We start from the raw sequence: 19,103 nt of genomic DNA, 5'->3' as shown, positions 1-19,103 counted from the left end.
CATCTTCAGCCGCACCACAAGCTCCTATACGACAGAGATGAAGTACGTTGGGCGAGATGAATTACCGCGCAGTGATTTATCATGACAGGCCAATAGGAAAAATACAAATGAACAATTAGCAAATTTAGCCTTAATTAACCACTCCCAGACAATAGATGAGCTTGTAGAGTGCGTGTGAACATGCTTTGAAACAGTCAAAGCACAAGTCTAATCTTCATGCAGTTTGTAGAATATTACAGTGTTAATTAGGGTTAATTGAATAATTTCCCTCAGTGCGTACTGATTATGGATGTCAAGCGCAGAGAGGCTATCTTGATTAAGCAGAATGTTCTGAATAGAGGACGTGTGGCTGGTGAGCCAAAGAGCAGCCAAACTGAAATTCCTATACGGATCAAGTGAAAATCAAAACGTATCTTTTAAAATGGCCAAAATGTCTGAATAAAGACTCAAATATAATTAGTTACCCTTTAAAACCAGGAGGTAAATTTACTTATTTTTTAATGGGAGGAAGTTAAAAAAATTAAAAGTTTTAGAATAAATTTTTCCAGACCAGTGCAGACCAAAGATTGGTTTGAACCATACTCACATCATGTGTTCAGTTCTCCATTCAGCACCTGATTTGGGAACACGCTGTTTCCCACACCATCTCCTCATGAGTGATAATGTAATTTAGCAGGCAATACAATACCGTGTGAGACCTGGATGACATGCATCCCTCATCTCAACACCGGCTGAAGAATTAAGACCCACAAGATCTTCGTTGTTAAGACACACATAGACACAAACGCAAATTAGCACATATCTCATAATTCAATGTCTACAAATCCAATTGCAATCAGGAGAACTCAATTTGTCCAGAGCCCCTGAAATAATGAGTTGATTTGAGTAGAAGTTCTAAAAATATTAAGTGTTGGTAAACAAAGCATTTTTCTGTTTTGACATAGTGTAAATAAGTGGGATGGCAAAGAACCCATCAACCCAGGGAGCGCAGTAATGTGTGCTGGTATAAGAATAGCATCTAAATTATACCAGAGAGAGTGCTTAATTAGATGGTAACAGCAAGGTAAAGAGTTGCACTATCTGAGAGAAAATGACATGACGCTGCTCAAATACAGACGGAGAACCAGGAGAGTTTGACTAGAAAAGAGCAGAGAGATATTTGGACATTTTTTCCTTCAATATATGAAGCCTGTAATTTCATATATCATGAACAGTTCAATGCCTGTGTGTGTTTTTTGTCCACAATGTGTGTGTGTGTGTGTGTGTGTGTGTGTGTGTGTGTGTGTGTGTGTGTGCTATGGAGAAATAGGATGATGCCATCATCCAGGGAGTTGGCAGCAAATATCTGGCTAACAAATGATGATGTGGATACATGGGCTCATAAGCCTATAAATCAGACTTCCCCCTACAAATTAATAGAGTTCACAGTTGACGGCTGAGGAAGAAAATCGTAAATTATGTTTGGCACATGAAAATGGCATGGCAACTGGAGGGCAGACCTGTAACAGAAAATTCCCCCGCCTGATTTTGAGTCTTGTTTTCCTAAAATTACATAATTACCGTTGGTATAAAAAAAAAAACCCAAACATATCTGCACACTTTGTTTCTTGCTTGGCAACTTAATAATCTGTTTTGCATCAGATTACTTTGAAATGTAGTCAGTTACTAAATACAAATTCCATTGGAAATGATATAATTAGTGGTGTAATCCATTGGATTACAAAACTAAGTAATCTAATCTGAATACTTTTAAATTACTGGAAATATTGTGGAGTTTAAGATTTAAATGCTATATATATAAAATTGTTCTTGTTCTTCTTGTTGTTAATAAGAAGAGTATAAGCAAACATCAAAAATACTGCAAAACTGGACAGGAAAATTAGAACAAAAATTGAAGCTCCACAAATACTCTTTTTTCAATGCAAATAAAATGCATTTTTGTATCTTTTGTTTCTGTGGAGCACACACAGATTCAATAAAGCATTGATTATCATTAAAAATAGTTTCCTAAGTTTGAAGATGTAATAAAAAAAATGCAATTATAACTGTAATATCATTACACATTTTTCAAATGTAAATTGGGTTTATCATAGTTGCTTATGTTTTGTAATCTGATAACGTAATCCCAGTTACATGTAATCCACTACTACACAACCCTATTGATAATATATCTAATACAATATGGGAGAAAACTGACAAAATTTTCTTCTTCGGCTATAAATATCAAATGTTTGAAGTGAATTCTCTCAGCATTCTCAAGAGCTGATTTAATATTCTTAATTTTATTTTACTATTTCTTCCACATGTTTCCTGTTCTCAGTCTCGTGTGTCAGTGGCGAGCGGTAACACATCCGTGCATCCGCATCACATTATAAACAACTCTGAAATGGCAGCGCAGACTTATCGTTAAGCGGCATGAGGATGACAGTGAAGATGAAGGAGGAAAAGTCAGTGAAGATGAAAGAGGAAAAGTCAGTGAAGAGAGGGAAAAGAATAAAAAGAGACAGCAGAAAACAAGAGAGAAAAGAGGGGGAGGGCGGGAGGAGGGCTAAGTACCAGGGAGCGTGTCAATGTGGGGGGCTAATGGTGGGGGTACCGAGGTTGCAAGCAATTTCTCTTTGTTATCAAGTGAAATGACTCTGCAAATATGACAATAAATCACAGTGGAAATCAATCTGAGAGGAGGCGACTGTGAGCCACTGATAATGCATCAATCAATATTTAATGTTTAGACTTTAATTAATCCACAGGCGCCAAGCATTCTTTAAGTGACAAAGGGGGAGGAGAGGGGAAAAAACGAGCAGGGAGTGCTTTTGCATAGAATAGCTCTTATATCAAACAGAGACACGGAGCTGAGCGGCCCCATCAGTCGATTTCCCACAGCTTCCCTCTGTTGGTTTATTACCTATTCTCTTAGTTATGGGAGCTTAAAACAGAGAAGAAAGAAAGAAAATGTTTGGTCAAAATATCAAGATACATAAATACCTTAAATGAGCCGACTAATTGTTTCATCCACACAGTAACACTGCTAACTCCTCTAGTATCAAAACCTGATCTGAACAGGTTGCTGATTTTTCTTTCTCAGTATATCAGCTAATGTAAACCATGCAAGTAATTGGTTTTAACAATGTCAGAAACTGTGAGAAAACACCTCTAAAAACTGTATGAGGGTGTTTGATGTTTCACTGAGGAAAGTGTAGATTTGTGTGGGAGTGTTTATTTGTGCTTAGACTATAAGCACTGAAATAATCAGGAAATAATGTTTTATTTCACTGATTCACCGACTCTCTAACTACCAACACTCCCTTACTTGATTCAGTCTCTGTCGTGCATGAGCACAGCTGCACAAGGAAGGAAGCTTCTTGGTATCGCTATTTTGCAGCATAAACTGCAAACCAGATCAACCAGTGCATGACATAAACCAGGCGAACTCCAACTGGATAGCGCACGTTTTCTGACATATTTCAGGCTATAGAAAGGTTAGATTATAGAGAGAGTCTGATCCCCCTAGTGTTCGTGTCAAAATGCCTGTTATAAGTTTCTTACATGCAAATTAAAAGACATTTTTTCCATACATTATAACTGGAAAAAGAGCAGTGGTAAAATAGTAAACACTTCTTCTGACCATTACACTCATTCAGCAACTGTAATAGGAATGAATGCAGCACCAAACTGTATTTGAACATGGTATCCAGTTCTGCTTACAACATTCATGACATACATGCTATTTAGACATTAAAAAAAACAACATGCATCTGAAGTGTTGAAAAGCACTCTATTCATGAAGGTATTGCTGGATGTGATTCGGTGAAAAACTAAATTTAACTGATAAATTCATAGAGTGGAGATGTTTCTATAACACACAATGACTGGTTTGACTGTAGAAAAAAAAGACTGTGGCAACTAAAAGGCCCAGTGTCTGATTCATTTCCCTTCCATCCACATCAAAGTGCCTCCCCTGGAGCAGAATTACTTTCAAACTTGTAAAAACTCATACTTTTTCTGTCTTAGCAATTGTGGGAATGCAACTCTCAAGGCTGTGAGAACACTAAGACCCACCTCGATACACCACCTGCCCCGGCCTCCATACCTGCACACCGCTGACACTGCTGTAACGTCTGATTCAGGGGCTCTATCGAACAAAAATCCCCGTCTGAACGATGCAACCACAGAGCCGTTATGGAGGACCGCTTGAGCATGGAGCCATGCTTAGCCCTCGCCCTCTGATCACACTGACACATCCCACAGGTACTAATTACCGAATCTACTCCGTGGAGGAGTTGTGGGAGAAGTAACATGGAAGACGCTTGACATTTGGATACCTGCTGTAAGATTCGCTGCGATAATTGGGACACAACTGAGAGGGAGGTCCACCAAGTCTGTTTTAGTTGATAAAATGGCTTTAAGTAACTCTCCAAGTAAGGCACATCACCAAAAACATGACCTCAGGAGAGCACAGACTGGGTCAGCACAGGAGGGGGAGAGAATCACAGGCATTTTGAGTTTAAAAAACAGCAGTCAGTGGACAATTATTTGAGGAGTTCCTTGAGAGGTGGATAAAAGGCTTACCCATAACGGCTCCTGATATTCTTGACCGCACATATTGCGTTTGATCCATTGTGCCATTGTCCACAGATTTACAGGTCTTTTATCTTCAAAGAGGACCCATCTGGAGCAGCCTGGAATGTGCTGCAAAATTTACCATGAACAAGCCATTCTTGAAAATCGCCCATTTAAATACCAGTTGATCTGTAAAGAAGAAGCTTTTACTGAATGATGATAGCTATGGATGCAGGTGTGTGTGTGTTTCTGCTCATAAATGGCTTCAGCTACAGTGTATAACCTCAATCCAATCTCATACTTCAAAAACAAAGCTTGAAATCTTTAGATACATGTTTTCAACAGAGAATACCAAATGGAAAAAAAAAAACATCATTTCAACACATATTGATTGGAAATGGAGGGTTGGTTGGGGGTTGTGAATAGTATTTAACGGACTTTTATGACAGTTGTTAAGTCATTTCCTGCAGCAGTGGTTTATGTCTTTGCAATAACCTCCATGAATGATGTAATGAGAGATTATGATACTTCCTCCCTCGTTTATGATCTGTACCGCTGGTTTCATGTCAACACTCACGTGTGTGTGTATCCACGTAGCAGGTTAAACCAATATCAGAGCAGTGCTGGCCTTAAATTTATTAAATGGGTCTCCTGGATGTTGGCCAGTCTGATATGACACAGGTTTATCTGTGACCACCAATAAATGGAGACGGTCTGTAAATTCTGCAATTAAATTTGATTTTCTTTGCACAAGTTATGCATGGTCTAATCATCAGAGATTTTTTGCAAGCTAAACTCCTCTTGAGAGGTTGTAGTCTCCCACAGTATCTCACAGAGCTGTTAAGATTTCTTATTGAACAAGGCTGCAGCTGTGACGATATTTCCCCTGTGTTTTTTTTAGTTTGGCTCAACAGGGTGTTATGTGGTATTAGCAACATTCTTTTGTTTGTTTTAGCAAATTATTTCATTTATGATAAATCAGGTCATTTGGTGCAGTGATGCTAGGTGTAACATAATCTGTGGATCTCGCTTCACTGCCCAGCCGTTCTTTTTCATACGTAGCTGTATCGTTACCTTCAGAGCATGGCTATCAAGTAAATTCACATACAGCAGCAACACAAACAAATATAGGCGACGAGGACTACAGGACAGAACTAGCCAGCTTCTGTACAACTGCAGAACTCAGTGTTAATGCAGATCATGCTGCAGTATAAACTTTCACAAAAAGGAAAATGAAAAAAATTATTTAGTTGCCTTGAAATGAAGCTCAGCGTTCACACGGTTTCTCTTGACCGTCCCTCAAAATGACATTAGTCCAACATCGGTCCAGCCTGTGGCCACATTAGCTGCACAGCATGCTAATGCTGAGTTCAACAGGTTAACCTATGAAATAAACACTGAAACAACATAAACATAACACACAGCTTCCAAGTTTGAAGTCATAGACAGTATCAGTTTGTCCATAAGCTTGAACTCTTACTGCTCCTCATGTTGGTGGGTGAATTTTTGAATTGATTAATTCATTTAGCAGACACTCAAGTATAAAACAAGTAGGCCTAGCCTCATGAAAAAATGAAAAACATGAACATTGCAGTTGTTGAGGTTGCTTGCCATCCCCTGCGGCTGGCTTGTCAATAGCACCACAACAATATGAAATATTAAATCTAGCAGTGAGTTTTAAATTTGGGTTTAATGTCATACCTGTCTTTTACACCTTGCCAAGAATAGAATTGTGAGTACTACTGGTATTTTTAGTAGGAAAAAAAAATCAGGTTTGACTGTCAAACCCCCTAGAGATACAGCCCTAAAGACACAGATTTCAATCTGTATACATACAAACAGGTATGTAGCTCTCCCTCTTAAATGATCCCATATACATCTACAAATACAGCACATGATCCAATACAAAAATGCTATAGATAAACCTTTACAGTTCAAAGCAGATTTGATTACATTCAGTGGAGCTGCAGTCAGGATTTGATATTTGTAAATTTTTAACCAACTAAACTACCAGTGCTGCCCAAAAAGCAGTTTTGACAAAGTATGCCGGTGCCTTTACACGGACCAGTGTACTTTGGATATAACATTGTGCTAACACGTGCATTACTTTTCTTGCGCTTACTGCTCCATCTGGTAACTTAGCTGTCAGTACACGTTTTTTCCTCTTAAGTGAGTACCGATTTAAATGCTGTGGGCACAACTGTCCAACATTTCTGTCAGTTGTGGATTTCTTTTTTCTTAATTTAATGAAGAATTTAGGTTGGATATTTGATTCTGTATCGATGTAGCCAAATCTTTCGGTCTCTGTTTTCTGACATGGATTGGTTGATCTTTACACCCCTACACACAAATAGAGAGAGAGAGAGAGAGATGTAGACACTGGTAATCACATACAACATGAGGTTTATACCAGAACACAGTTGGTAGATGGAGAGTCACATGAAACATATTTACAGACTGTCACACACAAGTTAAAAATCCAGAGGGCCCTCTTTTTTTTTTGCTTCCTATTCACAATGGCCCAGTGTACGAGAGGAACAAGACAGTTGCCAACAGAACATATCCAATTGGTCATGGTCATTAAAAAAAGAGGGACTAAAACAAGCTACACCAAAACTGAGTTACTTGAGGGGGAGACGGCGGAGGAGCCACTGGTTGATATATGAGGATGTATCAGTGTGAAACGCAAAGCGAGTAATGAAATAATCCAAAGTGTGAAATGTAGCAAGCTGTGGACAGACAGGGCCATAATTTCTAAGAGGCCACGTATGACAGTGGCCCAAGAAAGACAGAAGTGTCACATATGTCTTAATTCCTTCAGACACATGTGAACATGTGTAACTGTATCATCAAATCCCCCAAATGCCACTGGCTGACATGTTGCAGCCGAGGCCATGTCTGAGAAAAGGAGGTAATAGTAGCCTGCTGTCATCTCCTGTCACTCTCAAAAAGTCAGCTGACACACCCGCAAATTCTGCTCAACGACACAAAACACCGTCTTTTTGGGCAAATATACTTACACACTAACACAACAGCATTTTAGATCTGACAGATTTTCACCACCATTTTTATAGTGTAATATGAGAGAAGAACGAGCATGGTATTCACATCTGTCGACATCTGTGTGAGACATCCACCAACCAGAGAAAACAAAGGCACTAATCTCATACCTCAGAAATTAAGATAAGTTCCATCTGTTTGTTTCCTTTTGTTGTTTCTGTTTCTGTCATTAGAAAAGTCTAAGGCTCAGTTTGTGGTTTCAAATTTTCCAAGTGTGTTGAATTTTAACAATGCCTCTTCCAAGTTAAACTTGTTCTCATTTTCTTTTGTTGTTGCTCCCTAAATGCCAGGCCACACCAGAAAGGGACACTGGAATTTATCTGTGTGCCTTATCTATGTAACTCTAGAAGCCTGGCGATTTATTGATTATTAACAGTCCTAGCTGGTTAACTAATGTAACCGGCATGCTAACTACTAACATGCTAGCTTGTCTCTGTACAAGCCAGTTTACGGTTCCCTGGCATTTTGCTCCCAGGACACCATTTCATTCAATAAAGAGCTGCTGAAGGGGCAAAAAGCTCTTCTGGCTAGTGAGCCCAGATAGCTTGGTTGCAAATGGGACAGTAAGTTCACACAATACACAAATAATGTATTTGTACTTGGGCCACACGATATAAAAAAATCATATTGTGATGATTACAGATTCTGTGATTGTGATTCACAATTAATAGGAATAAATCACTGAAAAAAGCTGATGTTGCATTTGTTGGGATCTGTCAGCAAACATGTTTTCTTACATCTGGAGAACATACTTTGTAGGCAAGGGCATCTTTACAGCACTACAGTACTTCATTACAATGCTGTATTGTCACACATTTTTCCTTTGCTGCTGCAATTTGAATATTGCACTTTGTCATATTAAGATTTCTGCAATATTTTTATAAATTGTGCAGCCCTAAACTGTAACATCATCTCCTTTGTCACAGCTAAGGATATGCATGATTAGTGGACTACTATTAAACAACAACTATTAAATCTTGTTACCCTCGCTATTCAGCACCAGAAATACTAGTCAGTTAAATTAATTAATATTTTATTTATGTGCAATGCTGGTTAACTGGAGTTAACTGGAGTTGCAGTCCCGGCAGGCAGGTGCCACTGCCCGAATGTAAACATGTGAGGTGGAAGGTGGGACAAAGCTGACATCTCTTGAAACCAGCATGGTTTGCCGGTATTTTGATGTAGAAAATGAAAATAAGGTTGTATGTAGTAGGCTGTGTCAGGCTGCTGGTGCTAGCACTGCTAAAACCAGCCACATTCAGCAAACCAATGACAATAATTTTTGAGTGTTTTCTTATGTTAAGACAAGTTCATTAGTCTAAATTTAAACTTCTGTTTAATCAAAATGGAAATTAGTCTTTAGTCATAACTGTCTGCAAACCACCCCTCTCTTTTGTGAAGCAGTAATACTTCAAAGTTCACCAAAGTTGAACAATACACACAAAAAAAGTGAATTTAAATGATGAAATGACAGTGCAACCAGGCTTTAACTTTCCTTCCTGAGCCCCACTTCCAGTCCAGCCCATCCTCCTGATAGTGTCACAATCCCAGTATTTACCACAGGTGACGAGTGCAGATCCGGGGTTAAACGGTAACACAGTGGACACAGGTCTGACAAATAGGATTTAATGCAGCAGCTCCCTGCAGACCTGTCCTGCTCTGAGCTGAGAGTTTCACAAACAGGAAAGCCTCATAAATTTCTGCCTCATAAAAAACAACAACAGGGTGAAGAAGGTGAAAAGAAACAGGTGATGGTAGCTGCGTCTACTGTCTGTGACTAAACTTTCCAAATGAACCTGAATCCGAATGATGATGTCACTTATTTTAACATCCCGTTGATTAATCCCTCTGTCAATTCCAAGCCCAAATTTGCTGCCGGGATTTAAGAATGCACCCAAGCAATATACAAGCTGATTGCACATAAAGTCATAGGGTTGGAGCGCGTGCACCAGTGTGTGTGTGTGTGTGTGTGTGTGTGTGTGTGTGTATTTGAGTGTGTGTAAAAGTCTGGGTCAAGGAACTTTAGGAATGCTGTGCTGCTCATGTCCTTTTGTACAGACTTGCTCCTGTGCCAGGACAAGGGCCTTCTCTTTAATCCATACTGATTTGGTAAACACTGACGTTAAGACCGCTGCAGGCCAGCATCTAATTCTGTTGTTTTCTCCTCCAAAGAAAATGTGTATTTCTTTGGAGATGTCTTGAAGCAGATGGAAATGTGGGGGGATAAATTTAATCTGACTAAGGCTCATGCTTTGATTGGACCCCAGATTAGGATTGCAGCCTGGTATTTTCAATAATTATTCTCTAGTTGAATTAAACGCATCCTCTTAACACGAAAAACATACGCTTGCCGTGCATGTCTGCCCGAACATCTGTAGGATCACTGCTTTTAATCTCAAAATATTTATTAAGCAAAGGAAGAGCTCAGCATGCGCAGACAGCTACATACATGGAATACATTCAGTCTACAGTAGCTGCAGTTAATCAGTGGTGAGAAAAACTACCCGATACAGAATTTCCTTCAAAAATCTCCTCATTTAAACCATATTTCTTCTTCTTTCTATATGGTTCCTACACCTCTTCCAGTCAAGTTCAAGCATTTACAGTACATTTTCAAGCCCTAACATCTGTGGTAAATTACTTATATATTTACATACTGTATAATTACTCAAAATGATTACTTCACTTCTTCATCACATTAAGGCACATGTTTTTGTGCAATAAGTAACCAAAATTATGTTTTGTGGTAGCATTTTAATGAAGGGTGACAAATTAAAGAAAAACACAATGTCTCAAAATGTGTCAACTAGACTTGGCATCCTATATAGACTGCATGAGCCAAAATTAAACAATTACTAGACAAATAACTTCAATAAAATCCTCACTGCTTTACCACTACCTAATGGCAGCCTACATTAGAATGGGAGTAGCAGACTAACCTAAAATGCTTTAACAGATCTAGAGGGCTACACCAAAAATGTTACGCATTCTGCTGGCTATAATCGACACTGAGATGAAACTAAAACACACACCTGTGAGTGATTGGGCAGATATTTCATGTGATCCATACTGACTGACATGATGACAGAACAAGAGAAGGTGAAATGAAGCGGAGTCTGCAGGGACTGTAGCTGTAAGTATACCCAAAGGTAGTTTGCTAGCTATGCACCAGTCAAAGGTTGGCTACATTTTCAGTTGTGGAAAATAACTGATATTACTGTTAACATTATTTAAAGGTAAGGTTTCAAGGTAAAGTTACCTGTTACTTTGCATAATCCGTGCCGTAATTGACATACAATACATGTACTACCATAGTGCATCACCCTCAATCTCTCACGAAAACGAAAACGAAACTAACCAAATTTAGTGTAACATTAGCCTCATCGAAAATGCCTTACTATGGCTTAACCTTTGTGCGGCTTGAAAGCGCAGACTCCCCCATGGTGTAAAGCTGCACATCCTTTTTTCAGACTCTACAGGAGGCTGTTTGAGGATTTGGTCCTTGTTTTAAACATAATATGTATTTTTCATTTTCAAACCAACACTCATTAAACGTCAACCTACCAACATGTTGTTGTCTGTTAGCCAGAAAAGGAAAAAACAATTAAGTTTTACCCAACTTTCTTTATTTAAAAACTATTCATTCAGATAGCGATGTATTATGAAAGTAATGCAATGAAAAATTCCAGCAGTTTAAGGTACATTATCCAAAATCCAAATACTTTTCAAACCTTGAAAATACCTAATTAAAATTCAAACATTTTTTAAGGATGCATATGAACGCTGTCTTTATTGACAGTTTGTCTGACACAAAGGACAGGATAATTATGTTACAGCATCATTTGGAACATTCACTTGATTGAATTCATCCAGGAGTAAGTTATCTCCTCTCCTCCCTGCTGTCAGCTGGACAAAAGCCTGGAAACCTATCTCACAGCTCGCCTGCTCCTCACTGTCCCATATCAAACATGTATTGTTTTCCACTTTTATGTCTCAGTGACAATGCAGCCACTGAGCTTGTTTGCTAATTGATGGCAAAATGGCCAGGGCATTCATCCGCAGACCTCTCTGTTTTTAGGTGTGGAGCCGTGTCTTCCTGTTGTGAATTAGGACCACTTACCCAGCTCGCTTAAGCTCCATTGTTCTTTTTATCACTGACCATTTTAATAAATCTCAGGTGGTAATCTCCCAGTGCCGCCCACCAGACACTCTTTAAGTTGCGTGTAAAAACAATGGCCTCATCAGCTGACTTTATCTGATGAGTGTTGACAAAGAAGGCAGCTGCCCCGTTGGACAGGAGGTCAAGCTTAATACTACCTGCCCCTCCCTCCTCCTTCTCTGCTCCTTCCAGGACGGAGTAAAAGAAGGAGAACAAGGAGGGCAGGCTGAGTTGGGTTGGGGTGGTTTCACTGCGCCTCCTTCCTCAGATTTTATCAAGACAGCGGAGGACCTACTCTTGTCTTATCACTGTGGAAATGACACTGTAATTCACTGTGTGTGTGTGTGTGTGTGTGTGTGTGTGTGTGTGTGTGTGTGAGTGTGAGTGTGCATGGTTTAATAAAGGGCAAAAAAAGCCCAGAGCAGCAATGAGGCAATGAAAAAAGAAGAGAAAGATTAAAAAAGCATATGTTTTAGAAGTCATTAAGAGGGACTCAGTAGAGCCTGCTGTGGACTTGATTTACACTAGGCGGTAAGCCGTTGGTGGGTGTAAATAATGTATTAATTTTTAAAGAGATTTTTTCTCTCTCTTCTTTCAACGATAAAAAAAAAAATCTCCATCTGGTCAAGTGTGAAGTAGGACAGAGCTAGATTAGAGAATGTTCTGTGTTATCTTATCTGAGCACGGGCTTAATGTCTGCACAATCAATGCTCCTCCAACAAGTGGTTCATTAAAACAGAATGGCAATGTTTAATTCCATGTATTACAAATGTGCGCTGGCACATAAACTGACAAGAGAGGAATCAAAGTGCGGAGTGGGATATGGATTCACATTACTGTCATGAGTGAATTAACTCTGTAAATGGAAATATTCGATTCAGAATAAGTGCGAGTGCTGTAATTGTGAAGAAATGTGTTTTAGTTGCACCAGTGAGGAGATGAGGACAACAGGAAATCATCTAATGATTAGATGATTAAGACACATTAATCTGGAACTATTTTTAAAAACAATTAATTGTTTCAGTCATTTCATTCATTGGTTCTATAGCTTCTCTAATGTGAAGATTTGATGGTTTTATGTTATTTTACATTAAACACCGTTGGGTTTTGGACTGTTTCTAGAGCAATTTGAATGTCACCTTCGGCCCTACGGAATTGTGATTTTGAGGACTAAAATGTTCATCAATTAGTCAAGAAGATATTAGAAATGCCTTTATTTATTGATTTTTTTTTTTTGACAGTCTTTAAGAGACCGGACAGCTTGAAGACAGAAAGGACACGGGAGAGGGAGACGGGGGGAAAGACATATGGCAAAGTTGTCTTTTGAGTAAAATGACGACTCCTGGCTAAGCAACATTTCATGGATATTTCATATTATATTCAGTGCTGTACAACTAATAAATTGTGCAGCTTTAAATAGTGAAAACAGCGACTGCAGGTAGTTTGTTTAAAACAAATGATTTGAATGAATTGAATACTGCATCATAGCTGGGGGGGGGGTGTCAGTCTAGTTTTTTTTTCAATTAATAAATTAATTAAGGCTTCTTTTTCAACAGATTCAGTCCTTCTTCTCCCTGATGTTTGCCTAATGTTCTGTTACATCTTTAGTTGTTTTTACTATGGAGCTTTCTAATGCTTATGAGTCTGTCTAGTTTATATTTTATATATATATTATATTTTTTGACATTGAACTTTGTATTTTAAATAACAATCAAAACTTTAAAAATAATTTCATTTAGTTTTCTTCACAGAAATTAATGGCATTCAGTAAACTTTCTTACACTAAAATAAATCAAATCAAATCAATAATAAAGAATAAGCAAAAGCTCCACAGGAGGCCTTGCAACCTCCTGTGGAGCTTTTGTGATACTAGTCAAGGTTGGGACCCCTAGATTTGAAACCATTGTTTTAAAGGTTGCATTACGGTAAAGTAATGTCATTTTCAGAACGTACCAGACCCTTAGTCATTATATCTACATTATATACATTATTTTGTTAAAATATCAGTAGTTGTATAATATTTGATTTCTTTCCAACCATCCAGCCCTATTTTCTTACCACATGGCTAATGAACTGAATTTCTTAGTAATAATGGAAAACATTTCAAGCCTAAAGTGACTTTAGCACTTTCCACTGTGGTATTGCTCCACCACAGACACAGTCACCAGGTCAGACTTTAACAATAACTGATGCAGGTTTCTCTATCAATGTTCTACTGAAGTCTTTAAAGATCTCTTAGACGGATCTGTTTGTCAAAAGTACTTTAAAAACACATCTGACTCGCCATCAGCTTCCATCAGCAGTCGTCAGCGTCTCTTGACGGCTTCACGTTTTACTTGCGATGAACTGCCGTGACACAGGACCTGCTTTATTCAGCATCCTATCATTAATCTATGTGAGCACCAGCATCCAGCAGGACAACAGGGACAGCGGAACATCAGCCAGCCACATCCTGTCCCATTTGTCCATCGCTCACATGGCCTCAGCCCCAGTCATTCAGCCTCATATCTATAATTCATGAAGGTCCTCTGGCTTTGCTCTCACACCGCTGCCAGCCCCTATAAAGGAGTGCAGAGGTATAAAGCTGTTTGGTGCCAATATCTCGTCATGCTCAGAATTGCAATGGCCTGGTCCGGTCTACATTCATCACAGGGGCGAAGCGAGGCCTGTCATGATATTACCCAAATATTTTTAAAACTTTGAACCTCCTGCTCCCATAAATTAGGAGCAAATCACCAGTGATGCCACCACATGGAGAGAATGTATGGGCTGCTGTAGCCAGTGAGTAATTACACACTTAAAGAGGAAGCGTGGCTGAGCATTCAGCTATGAAGAGTGTGGACAGAACGTATGAAGAAAAACTGACAAAAGTAGGGAAAGATTTGCAGTTTTTCTTATTATAAATCTGGTTGTCTGTATTGACAGGGGAAGTGGGTAGGTGACTAATATCTTGTTACTTTGGCTTCTTTGGCTGTCTGGAAAAAAAAACTGGGTGGGGGAGAGTGAATGTGTAATGTGTCTCTCCTTTCCCGCAACAAGTAGTGTGGAAATGCCCTCAGGCAAGGCACTACAACCCCACTAGTACAGTTTTGCACAAAAATTAGTGCATATATGCAGATTTTTTAAATGTGGCTAAACCAACTAAAATATTCTATTGACCCGTTTTGCATTGCCAGTAGACCAGTTTGCCTTTCTGTGTTTTTTTCTGATGTGTTGCTGGAAAGTTAAGATTCAACTCTGTGTGCAGGAGAAGAATTTATAGGAAATAAAACATTTATCCACCGTCCAGACAAGTGGTGTCACAATGTCAATTCAAATTTCATTTTTATTAAATTGAAAACTGAACAAAATTATTTGAAAAACTGAATCAAAAGACAGAATTGGTGGTTCTCCAAGTATTTGTTTCTGCACCTCAAGCAACTTGCGGCATCCAACAGTCCAACAAAAAAAAAAAACACGTACTAACTTACTGGCTGTTATATAACTCTTGATACCATATAGACATTCTTTTTACAAACAATTTGAAAATGTAAAAGACAGTTGTTGGGATATAAAGCCAATGATCTGTTGATCTTTACAAATCAAGACTTGTTGGTCTAACAATGGCATAACTGTCAAAAAAAAAATACTTACTGTGACTTTAAAGTTGAATTGTGGATTTGGAGAATCATGACATAACCTACGTCAGAAGCACAACTCAAGACAAGTGTGTTGTAAATACACACCTTCAACCAACCTCAGCAAAAAATACCTGTGACTACTGCAAGGTCATTTGACCCGTGAGTGAATGCCAATTGTACCTTTTCCCACTGAAGACAAAAGGCAGATGTTAGTGGGTGTTAATGGGTCTCTTGTCAAAAGTAAAAGGGGCTGAGGAGACAGAAGACAGTACTGGAGTTGGAAGTTCGGATTATTTGGGGCTTCGCGAGAAATGAGCTAGCAAGCCTCCTCTTTATGAGGAAAGGTTTAAAAAGGAAAACAAAATGAGATATTATTCATTCACTAGGTCAGACCAACCTGGATGGGGAGCCATTAGCAGAGATCAGGAGACCAAACATCTGTTGTTAAATGCAAGCAGGCTGCAGTGTGACATGTTTGCAGTCTTGTCCTCTTCAGATGTTTGGCCTACAGTGATACACTTCAAACACTTGGCTTGTGCTGTGCTCCCTCTCTCCTTCTCACACAATTTCTTGTTCTCTCATTTCTGTCTTTCTCAGTCTCAGCTGAACTACGAGGACTGATACCCTCCTCTTCTTGACTCCTTCATTCCACTCGCCCATATCTGTAAGATGTGATATTTCTCTCTTTCTTTGCTTCTGTTTCGACTCTCCTCTGTGGTTTCACTCTCTGTCCTCTCTCAGTCACTGTCACTAGCCCTTCCCTCACTGAGCTGCTCCCTCTATGTATTAGCATCTCTGGACTTGCGTGCTTGGTGATGATGAGATTTGATCCTCCATGCTGGATGATCCTCACCTGATATCCCACGTCAAGCAGAACCTTAAGCAGGTTAACTTCTCCGCCTTAAGCAGAAAGAACACGCCGCTTCATTTTCCCCCCCATGTATTTGGTGCGACAAAGGCTAAGCTGGCATTAAAGTTGAGCAATGTGTCCATCAAACTAAGCATTCTGGTGTCTCTGCACTGCATGTAACTATATCAGTGTGATTAGGTGGGAGTAGGTAACAAAAAAGAAGAAATGGTGAAAATTAGTCTGAAAATTACAAAGGTTATAATGATTGGATTACTAAATGAGATGCTTAATAAAAAAGGAACTGGGACCACCTTCCAGGAACTACAAGCGGGTGCTGGGTGAAGTTGGTGAAAAACAAGCAGTGATAATTGATGGGACATCTGCTGAACCGCAGGTGTCCGTTACTTCACTCCTCTCATGAGAGTTAACAGATGACTTCACCCAGTGACACAAAGCTATTTAAAGCAACAGTACAGACCAAGTATATATGTATTAGAGTTGTCTCGATACCAGAATTTTAAACTCTGATACAATGCTAGTATTATTAAAGAAAAAGATACTCTATGCCTATTTCAATACCACAGCAAAAACAAAAACAAACAAAAAAACTGTTCTAGGCACAATCTTTTTCTAAATGATAACCTGCACACAGTGCTGGTTTTATGATGCGCCTTTATCATTTTATAGTTTGGAACTTTTGATGCTAGTGACTGTGAATAAATTAATTTTTTTCACTAACTGTAATGGATTAAATTTATTTGTAATTTAATTACATGTAACTAGTTACTCCCCAACACTGCTAGTAGGCTACCTTTGTTAGCAGTTGTTGATGACTTACCAATGTAGCCTGGGTTATACACTTAATACTGCATGATCAAGATTTTTACACATTGACACTTCAGTCCATATTCACAGTCTCTCTCTCTGCTACAAGTCTACATCACACTATTTTTATCAGTTGATGACATTCTCTCCTGAGAGACTTAACAAAAATGCTAACATTCACATTCATGTTATCCTGTATTCAAATGTATCTCCAGCCCTGTTGATCAGGTGCACACACACACACACACACACACACACACACACACACACACACACACACACACACACAAACACACACACACACACTAACCATTGCAAGAAATTGGGACATAGCGCATTATTTAGTTAGAGCAGGAACAGTAAATAGTGACAGAACATTATCTACAAATCTACTATAAATACAAGACTCTATATATCAGTCTGAAAACACAAATATCCATTTATATGGGGCTGCAGTTATTTTCATGTGTGATTATGTTGTCAAAAATAATAATGTCATAAAACACCAGAAGCCAAAATGATGTCTTGAAATCATCTAGTCGGCAGGCTAAAAAAACTCCCAAACTAAAGATGACATGCAGATCTAAAGATGACGTGCAACAGCAACAACCATGAAACCATAGCCAGAAAATACCTATTTTTTATTTAATAAATTATTTTCCAACGATCATGTCATTGGGTAATCAACTAATGGTTCTGGCTCACCACTCAGCACTGAATTAACAGCTGTGGATATCAGGAATTCATACCACATCAAAAGCCGATTCGTACCTTATGATGGTTGACAGATTTGACACAACATCATGGGATGTGTTCATGAATCGACTCACATCTCGTGCCCAGACAAACAGCTTTAATGCCCTCATCATGACTTCAGAGGAAAGGCATCAGCAATCCTTACATGAGAATGAACCTCAACACAGCTACATTTGCCCACAGATGAAGAAGACATTTTTTTTTTTGAAAATACAGCTGGCAGGCAACTTAAAAGGGCCATTAGACTGCTCTTGTAATTGTTGAAAGATAAGAGAACAGAGAACGGGGGGAAAAATGCAACCAGGACAGAGACGGGAGAAAGGGGGTGGAGGAGGGGATGGGTTGGTGGGGCATTCTTCAAAGCAGTATCAGTTTTGCCATTAATTCAATTTGAATTGATTTCCCTCCCTCACACACACTAAAAAACAGATGCTAAGATGCTTTGCTATACAGTGTCTCCAAACATAAAGCAGCAGAAAAAGAAGAGTGGGAGAGAAAAGGAGAGAAAGATCGAGACGGAAGGAAGGAGAGACAGAGAAAGGGAGAACATGGAGTTCAGCATCTCTTTGATTGCTATCTTGGGGCTACAGTGAGCAATTACTGGCTGGAACCTTTAAAGAGGCTGATTACAGGCAGTCACAGACTGTGCAGCAGACAGGCAGACCTGGTCCCAGGTACCACTCAGCTGTCTGCTGGACATCTCACCACCACCACCACCACCACCACCACACACTGCATCACAGCTACCAGTGGAGCCATTTAGTAACACGCTACAGCCCTAAATGCTTTAGTGGAGTTGCTCTACCTGGGCTGATACTGACAGAGGTAGGGGGTTCAGTGCACCGATTAAAGGCATAGTTCAGATTATCTGATGTGGGTTGTATAAGGTACTTATTCACTGTCAATGTATTACCTGCAGCAGATGCTGGTTGGCATGCTCCCAGTATTTTAGAGTCCACCCAAACACATCAACGTCAGTGTCAAGGGTGGATATTTCATTTCACTGTTGAAGGGGGGTTGTCGCAGTTCCATCTTGTTTTCATGAATTAAGTCTTCATTTATTTCCAAAATTATTAACAAATTATTTATATATATATAGATATATATTTTTTGCCTCTTTACTTCACTGACAGGCAGCTTTTTCTGAAGGGAAACCACCATTATATGACCCAAATATCGCTCTCTACAAACCAAGCAGCCTCCACAGGCAAAATCAATAATTTTACATTGCATAGCTTCTGTTCTGGTGCTCCTCTCTGCTTCTCCAAACTGG

The sequence above is a fragment of the Lutjanus erythropterus genome, chromosome 1, assembly GCF_056507025.1.
Source record: "Lutjanus erythropterus isolate fLutEry1 chromosome 1, fLutEry1.hap2, whole genome shotgun sequence".
In the NCBI taxonomy this organism is placed as follows: domain Eukaryota; kingdom Metazoa; phylum Chordata; class Actinopteri; order Lutjaniformes; family Lutjanidae; genus Lutjanus; species Lutjanus erythropterus.
Note: the sequence above shows the minus strand (reverse complement) of the source record.